The 13,093-nt window shown below is 39.6% G+C and overlaps 1 protein-coding gene across 37 annotated transcripts in view; it reads right to left on the reverse strand.

The window, feature by feature from the left end:
• Window positions 1-13,093, reverse strand: part of ZBTB20 (zinc finger and BTB domain containing 20) — a 478,527-nt gene that overhangs the window by 306,719 nt on the left and 158,715 nt on the right. For 36 of the 37 annotated variants that reach the window (XR_005823591.1, XR_005823599.1, XR_005823600.1 and 33 more), the window contains one exon: window positions 1,974-2,049. The gene's annotated coding sequence lies outside the window, so the exon portion shown is untranslated. Of the gene's footprint in view, window positions 1-1,973; window positions 2,050-6,578; window positions 6,662-13,093 lie in introns of those variants that run through there. The other variant, XM_040571007.1, reaches the window with a different exon arrangement.

The following is a 13,093-nucleotide window of genomic DNA, read 5'->3' on the forward strand; positions in this document are numbered from 1 at the left end:
CAGATTGAGATCCTCTAAAGGAACGATCAGCACTGGCTTACAGACTTGAAAGCAAGAAAGCATCATACAAACAGTATTCTGTCTTCATGCATCATATAGGCACTTTACATCCTGCCTCCTACAGGCAAACCAGACAAGTCCTATATAAAATAAAGATCTACTGTGTTTCACTTGTTCTGCCTGAGATTTCCTCATCTGATTCCAGCCCCGCGGTCACCCACCACAGTACAGACTCCTTGCACAGCAGTGCTTCAGCTTTTCACCCATCCTGTGGTCCTTTGTGCCAGGCACAGCTGGACAGCTTGTTCTCCTGTCTGCTAAGCACATTGCTTACATCCATTGCCCAGAGCAGGGTGGAAGCCATGGCCCTGTACTGCAACATTCCAACATCCCCATATTGAAATTCCTTGCAGAAGTAGGACACACTATATCAGTGGAACACTGTGGCTCCTCAGCTGCCATGGGGCTGTCGCATGCTGTCTCCTTGGCTATCCTGGATCATGACCTAAATCATGTACATTCTTCAAACCCCTCTACGAAGTGACCCCAATGCATAGGTCTCATGTGCTGAGCCTGAAAGCAAACAGTACATTTGGGGAACCTTGGATTTATTTCAAAAGAGATGAAGACCTTTTCCAAAAGAAACAGGAACATTAAAGCCTTTGTAATGGAAACAGTGAGACATGGGCTTCAAACTGATCAAGCTGAAGCAATCCTCAAGGCAATCTTTTGTCACAAATGAGGAATATTTTCACTCCCCACCCCTTAGCAGACCCCTGTGATATATTTTATTTCCTTTGCAACTGGCATCAACTCATTTTCCAAAGTCAAATACATCTACCTTCCTTGTTTCTCTCTCTTGGGACTCTTTGAAAGAGAAGGAAAACATCAAGACTAGACTGCGTTGTGGGATTTAACATGTCAGGAGAGAAACAACAAAGAACACAATTATAAGAATGATACATAATACAAAATAAACTGGGAAAAGGGTGAGAAAGAAAGTGCAGCTGAATCATCTGAGCTATAGCTGCAGAGATCCCTGCATAAATCCCCATATAATTTGCCCTATCACAATCACTTGGTTTAGGATTCTGCTGTACTCCATTTCACCACTGTCTATCATTCACACACATAAAACCAGTGCTGCTTTGAGCTACTCTACTCCTTGATTATAAAAAGCCTTCCTTCCCCCAAACCCATCTGCCTGCCAGCTCAAAAATCCCTGGTAAATCCACCACATGGTATCACCTCCTCACAGCACTTAGAGCTGCAAGTCATGTCCAATCACCATTTATCCATCTCACTTCAGGCACCATTTTGTGAAGACTGACTCACTCCACCATGTCCTTTACTTCTTAGAGTACTAGGTAATTTGTCCTTTGCAGTAGCATCCATTTTGTCTACCTGATTTCCTCTCTTCTTGGAATTTCATGAGGTCACATCAGTTCTATGTCACAGGAGAGTACACGAACTGGTACAAGGGGAAAAGTCACCATGGAAAGAATAAATGTCTTCATAAAAGGACACTATCGCTGCCTGACATCTATTTACATTTCAGATGTCATCACACAAGGCTGTTGAAACTCTAGCAGTTTTGGACAGTAGCTCTCATTCTGTGTTACTGACATCTCCCTAATAGGGCGTGTTTGTGGCATTTCTCTGGGTTTCTTGCATCATTTGTACACCATTCTAAGTACAATCCTAAATGTAATCATTCTTCTGCTGTCCTTCAAAGCTCCTTTCTATCACTGGCCACCTTTCACATCCAAGGTTAAAGAAGCTCTCTGGAACTTCTGTTAGCTTGAATTTTTCTGTTGCTTCATAGGAAAAGAATCACATAGTAACTCGAGCAATGCTTTAAATATGCAGAAAAGAAGTAACACCTTTATAATGAAAAGGTGAGCCTTCTAGTGAGAGAGTTCACTTTCTAGTAGCAATGTGCAAAGAAACGCTAAAGCCTCATTATTACTCACAGCTATAGGGAGATCTCCCTCAGCTCAGTCGATGATTGTGTGGAACCAAAGGACCAGGACCACGAAGGCAATTTGTCTGAAAATAGGAAAAGGAGAGCAATCTTTTATTTAAGAATATCATGTATTTGCAGATGGCTTCAGTATTTTCTCCATGAAGACTCCATCTTTAAAACAAACGCAGAAAAAAAAATCTCCCTGTTACTTTCTTCTCTCTCAAATGCTCAGAAAGTTTTCCATCCAATTCATCTTCTTCATTTCAACTTTTCAAAATGTTTTATAGATCGCATGACTTGTTTTTCCAATTTTTATGAACTTTGTTCCAACCTGATGACTAATAGAAAAATCTTTTTATGGAAAAATTGTGAATGTGATGTACCAGATTCCATAGCTCTTGGAAAAACTTTTGCATCAGACTATCTATAATAGTCTCTCATACCTGTATTCATTGCTTTTTAAAATGTGATTATGATTACTGTGAATTTGTTTTCTAATAGACTAAATACACACTTTCCTTGCAATCTAAAATTTAAAGACTTGAATGCTTGCAGTAAGGACCAGGTTCACTATTTGTTCCTTCCTAATTTCTCACGACTAGATAAAATTCTGATGATTAGTTATTCTCTTGGTTTCCTTTACCTTTACTTTTCCCTGAAATGAAAGACCCTATTTCTCTCGTACTTAGATGAGAAGGCTAGAAGTCAAGGTCTCTATCTTTTCCTCCACCAGCACTGTAAGAGTCATTTTGTCACCTTGTATAAATTACTTGCTTCTGCAAGGATAACTCTTGTGATCTCTAGTGAAAGGTAACACCACAAAGTCCTCTGGCATCCCAAGATCAAACGTGTTTAAAGCACCCATGACAATGAAGCGCTCCCAGTCCTGCACTACGGCCCTTATTCAGTAAGCACAGGCCACAGATTTCACTTGGACAGCTCAAGCTTAAAATCACAAAATTAGAGCCTAATGACTTTATTAATAATATTATTAATAATGAAGCATTTATATTCTCTGGCCATTTTCATTTCAAATTGGGATTTATGGTAACGTGAACGAAACCCCAAATAAATTGCATCTGAAGTTATCAATAGCTCACAGAAGCCCAGCTCCGTCAAAATGTGAGGAACTCAAAAGGTGCAGATATAGCTCCTTAACCACTTGAATGCTGGCTCTATTTTTTTGACAATCCTGTATTTAACCTGTAAGTTAGGAGACACAGGACTAGGAAGAAGTATCGGTAATGGTGTGATTTTTCCTTCTTTACTGGCGACCTACATGCGGTGTTTTGCTTGAGGCATTAAATACATTCCAGAAACACATTTGAGTTGCCTCAGTATCTAGTGTTTCAACAGTGATATACTTCTCCTTCCTTATCTTTTCCCAATACAGAGTTCACAATGGTCTGTAGAACCATACATTCATTATTCCTCAGCTAGCATTCTGCTTTTTGTGGAAAACAGACCTAAACAGAGTTGTGCAAACTACTTGGCTGGTCAACAACCACAACAGAACTCAATGCAGCTCTCTACCTTTCAGCACTCTGCTTCATCCATAAAGCTTAACTTGTTCTTAGCAATAGATTGCTTCTTTCAGCATACAAATGTTGTCCCTGCGTCATCTACCACAAATACAATTTTTAAATGTATGCATTTGGGTTCTTTGAGTCCACCTTCTCACTGTTTCTCCTTTCTTCCTGACTTGTCTGGAAATAAGATTTCTTTGCATTGCAGAATCTGAATAGGGAGCTGCACCTGTTAGCTCTGTGATACCTCAGGGCTCTCTAGTCACCATCTGCTTTTCAAAAACTATGTTATTTCTTGTGCAAGCAAGATGACAGTAAAGTATGTTTTATCGCCTTAATGCTGAACGTGATCATTTACACTGTAGTATAACGTACCAGGCCATTCAGAAGTTTTACTAAGGAAAGAAAATTCCAGGTGAAAGACAGAGAGGGGCAAGAAGAGGAGGGAAAAGGGTCACAGGGATGAACTGAGAGGAAATGAATGGGAATAAAACTAGCTTGCTTCCAACAAAAGTCAACTTGATATGCTCTGCTTGGACCCAAGGACTTATATTACATATTTCTATAACATGCTTCTATATAGTTGCAGAAATAAAAATAAATTGGTAAAATTCAACAATCTAAACTGAAAAAATCTCGATCCAGACATTTTAACATGACTTCTCATCTTGAATTAGTGCCTGAAATTCATCTCTTTCGATTGAATGAAGTCTCAGAGCGCCACCCAGGCTTTGCCTGTTTTTTCCAGGAGAGTAGACCAATGCCTGATTCATACTTCCATTATATCACAATTGTGCTTTTGTTTGGCATCCTCTCATCTCTTGCAAGTCACTTGCAGATGGTCTAGAAGCCACAGAACAAGCTGTACTTCCTTTTGATGTCAGCCATCACCATCTTGTGGAAGCCTTCCAGTTTACTACACACAAGGTACAATGATCACTCTCCACAGATCTCTCTTCTGACTTTAAAAAAAAAACATTTCATAGGATTCTGTAGCTAGCCTTTCCTCAGCTATCAGGTTCCTATTATTATCAGGAATAAAGAAATAACTCGCACCGCTTTCATCTCACAAGGCACGATAAGTTCACAGCACCCAACTCAGGAAAAGGAGACAGGGATTTTGTGGATGCTTGGTGCCTCATGCAGATTGGTGGTCCAAAGGGAATACTTCGGAGAATACTATAATGCTGTTACGTAAGTTGGTGTTATGCCATCCCTCTGGATTTTGCTGTCGACCCTGATCACCCTGTCTCAAATAGGATGTAAAGAAGCAAAAAGGGTTCAGAGAGTAAAAAGACTCATTAAAGCCCTCAAGAGCCTTCCATATGCAAAAAGTTTAGAAAGCTTCAAACTGACAGAGAAAATGAAAAAGACTGAACATAGGAGAAGTGATATAAATGTAGCTGCATAGAGAAAATAAATAAATCTGACCTCCCAAGAAAAGAGGGGGACAGTCATTAAAACTAAAAGGCAGAACATTAAAACCAATAAAAGGATTATTATTTTTTTATCCACATACTATACAATTAACTTGCAGGACTCTGCACCCAAGACAGCAGAAGGGCCAAGATTTTATGAGGGTTTGAAAAAGGACTAATTATTGCCATACTAACAATAATAAAAACATAATAATAATATAATTGTAGAAATAATTATTAGCAGTAGTCAATAAACAAAATATCCACAATTATGGTACAATAAGGAGTGAGGACTGAAAACTGCCCGTGTTTAAAGACAAAGGCAACTTCAATTTGATACCTGTTAAGGAGAAAACTACCCCTGTGGGAAAGGTTAAATCACTTACTCTTTAGCGGAAATTCAGCAATTTTTTTTTTGAAGGACCTGATACTGGGTTCTGTGATGCTAATGGTGTAGCTTTCCAGAGTTGTGTGTGAAATGCATAATGCTCATCGGTCCAGTGTTCAACTTAAATACCCCACATGACAGAATCTGTACACCAAATCAGATCCTTGTAAAATCAAAGAACATGTCTGTTTTCAGGGGTACATGCTATTTTTATTTACTTGTGAAAAGTGAGGTTATTTGGCCATTAATTTTAATGCACATAACGAAGTGGAGGCAGAATAGTATTTTGTAGGTATAACCAAAAAAAATGCTAGTGACAGTGGTTTTTTTTATTTGTTGATTAAGATGTGAAAAAGAATCAAATTTAAGGCAGAGCATTCTTAACCATCTACAGATCTCCATGCTCTAACAGACCTTTTTACTATTATAAAATCAAGTTTACATGTGGGATAAACAAAAATAAGATTCTCATGAAGTTGTACCAGCTCACAGACAGCCAAATGAGCCTGCATTCTCATGGATTTCTGTCCACGTTGGGTCTTCGATGTATAATTTTCTTAAAATGGTGAGGTAGCCTCTCCCTCAGTGGGGTCATTAAAAGAGCCTTTCCCCTTTAAAGAGCTGCCTAGTTCCACAAAACATGTGGAAGCTTTGGTATCTTGGAGACTTTTACTCATCAAACTTGGCTGAATGTGGCTAAATTTAAAAAAAAAAAAAAAAAAAAAAAAAAAAAAAGAATTGGAGACAGGTAACACAAACTACATCCAGGAGCAAACAGAGTGGGTTCCCGGAAATCTCATTTCCTCGGGGAGACACGCCTCGGGAAGACGTACAGATGCAGGCAGCCTGTGAGAGTTACTTAGAAAAACTTTCTGTCCCTGCAGAATCTCCCAAGCATTCCTCCAGTGAAATCAGACTGTAGCAAAATGCAAGCACGTAGGGGCATGTGTTTCTGCCCCACACTCAGCTGCTGTGGAGATGTTTAAGTAGAGGCACTTCTAGAAAAGCCGGAACCCATTTAAACTAAATAAAATCGGGCCATATACTCTCTGCCAAAAGCTTGTTTTGTTTCCTTGTACATCGGTATATCTTTGCTGACACAAAAGCATACACTACAACCTAGAAGACTATCTCCACTATTCCAACTTTCAGATGAAATATAGCTGTGAAACCAAAATATCACTTCTTCAGAAACAGAAAAAAAAAAAAGCAGTACTCCCCATAAACAATGGTCAACCTAAAGCTTCAGAAGAAATATATGCAGTAACACACATTCTTACCTGCACAAGCCTGTAACATCAGCCTTTGAGGGTTTTTTTTTACATCTACTCTGTAACGATGCATTTTTTGAAAATGCTTCTAGTGCTCAGGAATGCCAAGAATTAGGAAGAGAGCCACAGCTTAAGAGAGCAATTATTTGCCAGTAAATACTCAATTTGCTTGTCCTGTGATTTTTCTTCTCCTAACTCGCCCTCTCGATAATCCGTCTCTCGCTGCGTCACAAGCACAAGAAGTCTTTTCTTCATAACATAACACTTCAGTTAGCTATTTTGTTAGCATTAATTAAGAATTCCCTCTACTGGTCATTTTCTATACTCTTACAAATAGCACCTTGAGCCCCGGACATTAGAAAGCAGTGAGTCAGTGTGTGGATTCAGCCACCGTTTATAAACACCTTCAACCACATTCACCCAGTTTACAATATTCAGGACATCTCAGCTGAATACTGCTTTGTGTCCAGTTTGTATTCAGATGGGGGCCATATGTTCCTTCATGTATTAGAGCAGAGCTCATTAGCACTGCTGCAGTCAAGCCACAGCAAATATTTTTTTTTCTATCTTGCCTCCATTTTAACCTGATTAAAAACATTTTCTCCAGGGTAGATTTCTGGAAGAGAACTGCTCAAATCAAACGTACTGCCAAAATGGGTATGTGTAATTTAAAATTACTTTTAAACTCAGTAGTTGCTTTTGCTGCAACAGAACTCAGTTGCTGTTTAGGATTAAACTACTTACTAGATGCACTTTCTAAAAACACAGAAAAGCCTTCACAAAAACTGGTACAGTAACACAAGGGCTAAATGTTTGAGTGAGCAAAAAGACCTAGAAAAATTCAGTATTCAATCTTTCTCTTAATGATTTAGGCACATAAACTATTTTAAAGAGGGTATGCATCTGTGCAGGCAGCATCATACAACTAGATTAACACCTTGCAATAATGGGGAGAGTGGGTGTAGTTAGAAATCTGGATGTGCAAATTGGTATTCCTAAGAAATTTGTGTAGGCAAGTTCCATTCTGCTCAATCAACAGTAGCAGAGAATACTATATTTGGCAAAAAATTAATAAAATACAGAAGGAGTGACTTGAATCACCCACATTAATTGCTAAATGAAATCCAGGTTTTGAAATACAAAACAGGAAACACCCTTATAGGGAGTAGAATTAAAAAGTGACCCACCTGGGATTGAACAATATGAGAAAGAATGCATTTAAATCATTTTAGGATACAGCAGGTCATCTTTCAAAGTCAGTTTGGGTCTGGTTACTTCTTACAGTGAAATGAAAACAAATTTGTGGGCCAAAGACTGAAAATTAGATCACATCCGTGGACACTTTAGTGCATTTAGAAGTACTGCATGCATTTCGTATGATATGGTAGAAAAACAGAACTATCACATATTCATAGAATCACAGAATGGTTTGGGTTGGAAAGGACCTCAAAGCCCACCCAGTTCCAACCCTCTGCCATGGACAGGGACACCTCCTACCAGCACAGGTTGCCCAAAGCCCCATCCAGCCTGGCCTTGAGCACCTCCAGGGACGGGGCATCAACAGCTTCTCTGGGCAAAAAATTCTACTCAAACAGTAAAATGTATAATTAACAATAAAAATGTAATAATAATTCCTCATATACAAACATGCATTCTAAAATACCACATTCTGAGCACTAACAGAATCAGAACTATCAAACATCCCTAATATAATACACTTATTTGTGTCTATGCTATATATCAGCTGCTAAAAAGCAACAAGTGAAAAATGTGCTCAATCACATCCAGATGTCTTTGGGATTCTTATATGTATATATCTCATATGCCCAAATTGACTATTTCATGTTAGAAATTATTTAACCTTCCTCCCCAAACCCACCTGTCCATCCATAACACAAGGAGATCTATAAAACCACCTTCTGTATGCAAGACACCATCCAAAAAAAGTGAAATAGAATGATGAAACAAGTGGCATGTGAAAAGTAAAACAAAAAAACCCCAAAACTACAATTACATTGCTCTGTTATTCCCTAAACCCAACTTCCCTGTGAAAACATAACACAAAATACACCTGAAGGTTAATATACTTAGCTATATAGGTGCCCTCAAAACAGGAGAGCTTCGAAATGCCCACTTAGGACCCGTCACATATCTGTGGACATAAACACCACAGTTTTTATTGGTTTCAAGTAAGACAGATAAACGTATTTTAAAGAACCTTGCAACTGAGACCGTGTTTTCAGAAAGGGTCAGCTCCTCGGTAAGTCTTTAAAAGCAGTGGACCTGCACTCCAATGGGAAAGTCTTGGAAAAATACTTAACTTTGGATGAACAGAGTCACATCCTAATTGCATGCAAGATAAACTAATGGTTTTCCCCTAGGCTTTGACTTAAACTGGCATAAACAAAGCAGTCCAGAATTAGATCTGACTATTGTCTAGTATATATTATGTATATTTTAAAGAGAGAGCAGAGAAGAGATCAGTCTTAGGAGGTACTTTCAGGTCATTTTTTTTTTCAGTATTTATATGAGAATCTGAAAATGAAACTTTAAATCAACTTTAAACAAAATGAAAGTACGTTAAAGAAAATGAAAGTGACGAGCAGAATTCTGTTGTTAAGGCTTACAACTAAAAAATAAACAGCACGAACAAAAATAAATTTGATTTTTAAACAACTGTAAGCAACCAGCGTACACTGCAATATCCCACAATAAATAATTCTTTCTGAAAAAGATGGATAAGGGCTTCCTAATTTTTGTTGTCTTAAAGCATGTATTTTCACGTTAATACAGTAATTTGTCTTTGCACAGCCGAGCTTTTGAAAGAAGAGCTGACACACTTAATAGGAACAACTGGGTTAAATGGGAATTTACTGGATCAAGTCAGAACATAACAAATTCTTACTTATCCGGTGTAATTAATGTAAAATTATACTCTTCTCAACAGGGACTGTACGGTAAAAGGGATATCTGGTTTGCTTAGGAGGTGCCCCCATTAGCTGTTTTTTTTTTTTTTTTTTTTTTTTTTTTTTTTTTTTTTTTACATGCTCAAAGCAATCAGCCAGTAGAGCCAGACACTGTCCTCAGGTAACCTCGTGTAGCTGCCTTGAGTGCAAAACGCTGTCACTTCTCAGACTTCGCACACTGTGATCGGCTTCCTTCCTTCACAGCCGTCCCCTGTGGGAGACAGAAGTGCAGCCGGCCCTCCTCGCTCGCGTGGCACTGGCACTGTGTGTCGGCAACAGGGCTGCAGGCAGCCCCACACCTCAGCGTGCACTTTCAGTTGTGTGCACTTTCAGCGTGCAAATTCAATTGACAGAAACATGGATACATGGTCACTGTAACTTTTTAACTTCCCCTTTGGATTATTTTTTCCTCCCTGCTAGAAGCTCCTATTTGCTCTCAGTTTCAAAGTTTTTTCTTTTTCTATTGTTTTATTTTCAGAAGCCAGCCAGACATTCTGTAGTGATGTCCAGTAAATAAAATCTCTTAACATGTCTTGGTGCTTTTTGGGGGACCACAGCTGCTCACAGTACTAACGTCCCCATCCCGTCTCCCCACAGAAGGGACCCTCAGCACTACCCATGCCACGTGTCACCGCTACAGCACTATCACTGAGCAGTTTCAGCTGCTACAGAAGAGGAAAGCAGAACTCAGAATAGTAACTTTAGAAGAACATCTTGACTTCAAGGAAAAGAGAAACACATCCAGCAAATTACACCCATGTTTAGGTACGCTAAGTGGGAAACAAATGATTTAAGTGGTCCGGGAGAGTTAAAATTCAGCGGCTGAATGCTATGCCTTTATCCAGTAAATCCCTACCTAAATCCACAGACCAGCTTCTGAACAGTAAACCCTGATGCAAACCTGAGCTACTTCTACCTGAATCCCTGCCACCAACACCAAATTTACGAAGGTGCCTCTGATCCAGACCCAACCCAAGGAGTGATGTCTTTGGGAAGGCTGAACAGTGGCTTGGTAAGTAGGAGATATCACTTCGGTCAGCCTGCACAGGCTGTTACCAAATGGAAAAGGGATTTTGGGCCCTGGTGAAGAGGCTCCATCCAGTAGCTGGCTGGCTACAAGAAACTTGCATGTGCTCGACTGCTTTTGTTGGGGTTTCCCATCTACCTCTGTTGAAAGTTGCCGGAGAAAAGCTGGCTGGCTATTCAGCAGAAGATTCTCCCTGATGGGATTTTAACCAACAGTCCAGGTGCCCAGTAGACGTTACTGATGCACAGTTCCAGCTCTGTTATTTCTCTTTTTTTATTTCTTATTTAGTTAAAGTTTTATGCATCTTCGCTTACAGCAGTGCACTTATTTTCAGCTCAGGTTTAAAAACTCACCAGGAGAAAAACTGTAATACCTTATCCTATCAGACTAATAACACAGAGCTTACGTGCCCTTTAAATCAGAATTGCTTTCCCCCAGCCAATGGTGGATAAAATTGTTCTAGACTGCAGCAGATGGAACTGGAAACCTTTCCTTCCTGTTTATATCTGGGGCACATATGATCATCCTATGCGGATAAGGCTTCAGCAAAACATTTCCAAAAGAAGTGGATCATGAACGCGAGCATTTGCAGATAATAAATCACAGAAAAATGCTCCATTAAGCTCTGGAAACAACCCTTTTCACCCTGCAAAGGGGATCAAAAGCTCCAAAGTACTAAGCCAGGCTGGGCAACTTCAGTCTCTACATCCCTCAAGCGTGAGAGGAGCACACAGAGAATCTCTCGTATGTCAACAGCCAGGGCAACAGCGGAGGGAGAAGCAGAGGTTCCCAAAGCAGCTGCTGACAATGGTGCGCTCAGGAAGGAGCACAGAGGCCCTATGTGATCGCCTTCGAGTAAGGAAGGTTTCCTGGTAACTCTCCAGGACTAGGCACTGCGAGAACAGACTCCCCACTCAGGGCATGGACTGGGAACCTGACCAACACATACATTTTCTAGTGCTCATTATCAGTTTCAGAGAGCAGGTTTATCTTCAAAGGACCTAATGCAGCAGGGAAAGAGCATCCCCTGCCCTTTGCAGCCAGGGAACATAGGCACAGATATATTGACTTTTCCAAGGTTACAGAGCCAGAGACAAGGAAAAGAACCCAGATTCTCTTGGTCTGCTGATCAGAGCCTTAAAAACACCAACAATCCTCCCTCCAGCTTCAAGGCCACAGTTTGACGCTTAGTACTTTTCGGAGGGCATAATCTTGGCACAAGTGAGGACGTGCAAGACAGGAAAAAAAAAAATCCTTGTTTGATCTTCACAGGAAACCTAGCCCTGAAGTAACCTTGAGGTAACAAATAATGAAAAACATTGATTTCTACTTGCAAGTTTAACACATGAGGTTTGGCGGTCATCAAAGTGGTTTTGACTCTGAAGTGAGAACTGGTGTTTTACACTATACTTTCAGCACAGTGGTTTTAAAATCTCTCTGTAAAGATGGATACAAGTAGTTTGTTTATTAGGTTAGGAATTAAAGAGGGGGAAAAAACAAACAGATTTAAAACTCTCCTTGGCCTTAATTACTCTTAACATTTATTCACTTAATCAGATGAAAGAAAAAATCAGCTTGACTTTTTTGACAGCAAAGACAAACCAACTGGAAAATTCACCTCCTACAAGAAATGTTGTAAAGGGAAAACTCTGGATAGCAACATGTTAATAAAATGCTTTTCAATACATACACAACTTGCATTGTAATGAAATCTTATATTCTCTTTGACCTGCCACTCCTGCATTTAGTTTCTCCCCTCCAGAGGACAGGGAAAACTCTTGGATTCAAGTATCATTTTTCACCTCCTTACCCATAGGAAGGGGCACTGCACAGGATATAGATACGCAAAATCAGGTGCCTGTGAATTTACTTTGCAAATACCTGCTTACACAAAAAAAAAAATATGGAAGAAAGCTACAGTAAGGTCAAAAAATATGACTATTTCTTCAACATTATTTTGTTTCCTTCCTTAATTAATGTTGCTAAGACAGATGAATACTTTGTAAATTCATTTCAAAAATAGGGATTACTGGGGGCCACTGATAGTTTTTTCTAAGTTTGCAACAAGTCAGCAGCAATGCTGGGAATGGACCACTGCTGCCAGGCTCTTGTTGTGTGTGTCCTCTCTCTCTGCTCCGGGGCCCCAGATCTTCCCCAGCTCCTGGGAAATAGCAACTTTTATATCTAGAGATCAAAGGGGCAGCATTTATTCTCTGAGGACACGAAGTCCTAATACCAGCTAAGACTAAATGCTCTTAAATTGTTCACTGTAGGGAACTTGGAAAAGAGACTTTGTTTTTGCACCATTTATAGTGTTCTGCAATCAAAAAATTTCAGAGACTGCAGGAAGATACATACTTACGTTTAGGTTTTGAGATGACTGTTCCAGGCCTCCCCCTAATATATATTTCATAGGCAAATCATAAAATGGATATAGATGGTCTTTCATAACAAGCTTCCAATTTTATTTGGTTCTATTTAATCACGTATTTTGCTGAGGCCAACTGCATTCTCTCTGGTTGCTTAGACAG

Source organism: Cygnus olor, chromosome 1 (assembly GCF_009769625.2).
Source record: "Cygnus olor isolate bCygOlo1 chromosome 1, bCygOlo1.pri.v2, whole genome shotgun sequence".
Taxonomy (NCBI): Eukaryota; Metazoa; Chordata; class Aves; order Anseriformes; family Anatidae; genus Cygnus; species Cygnus olor.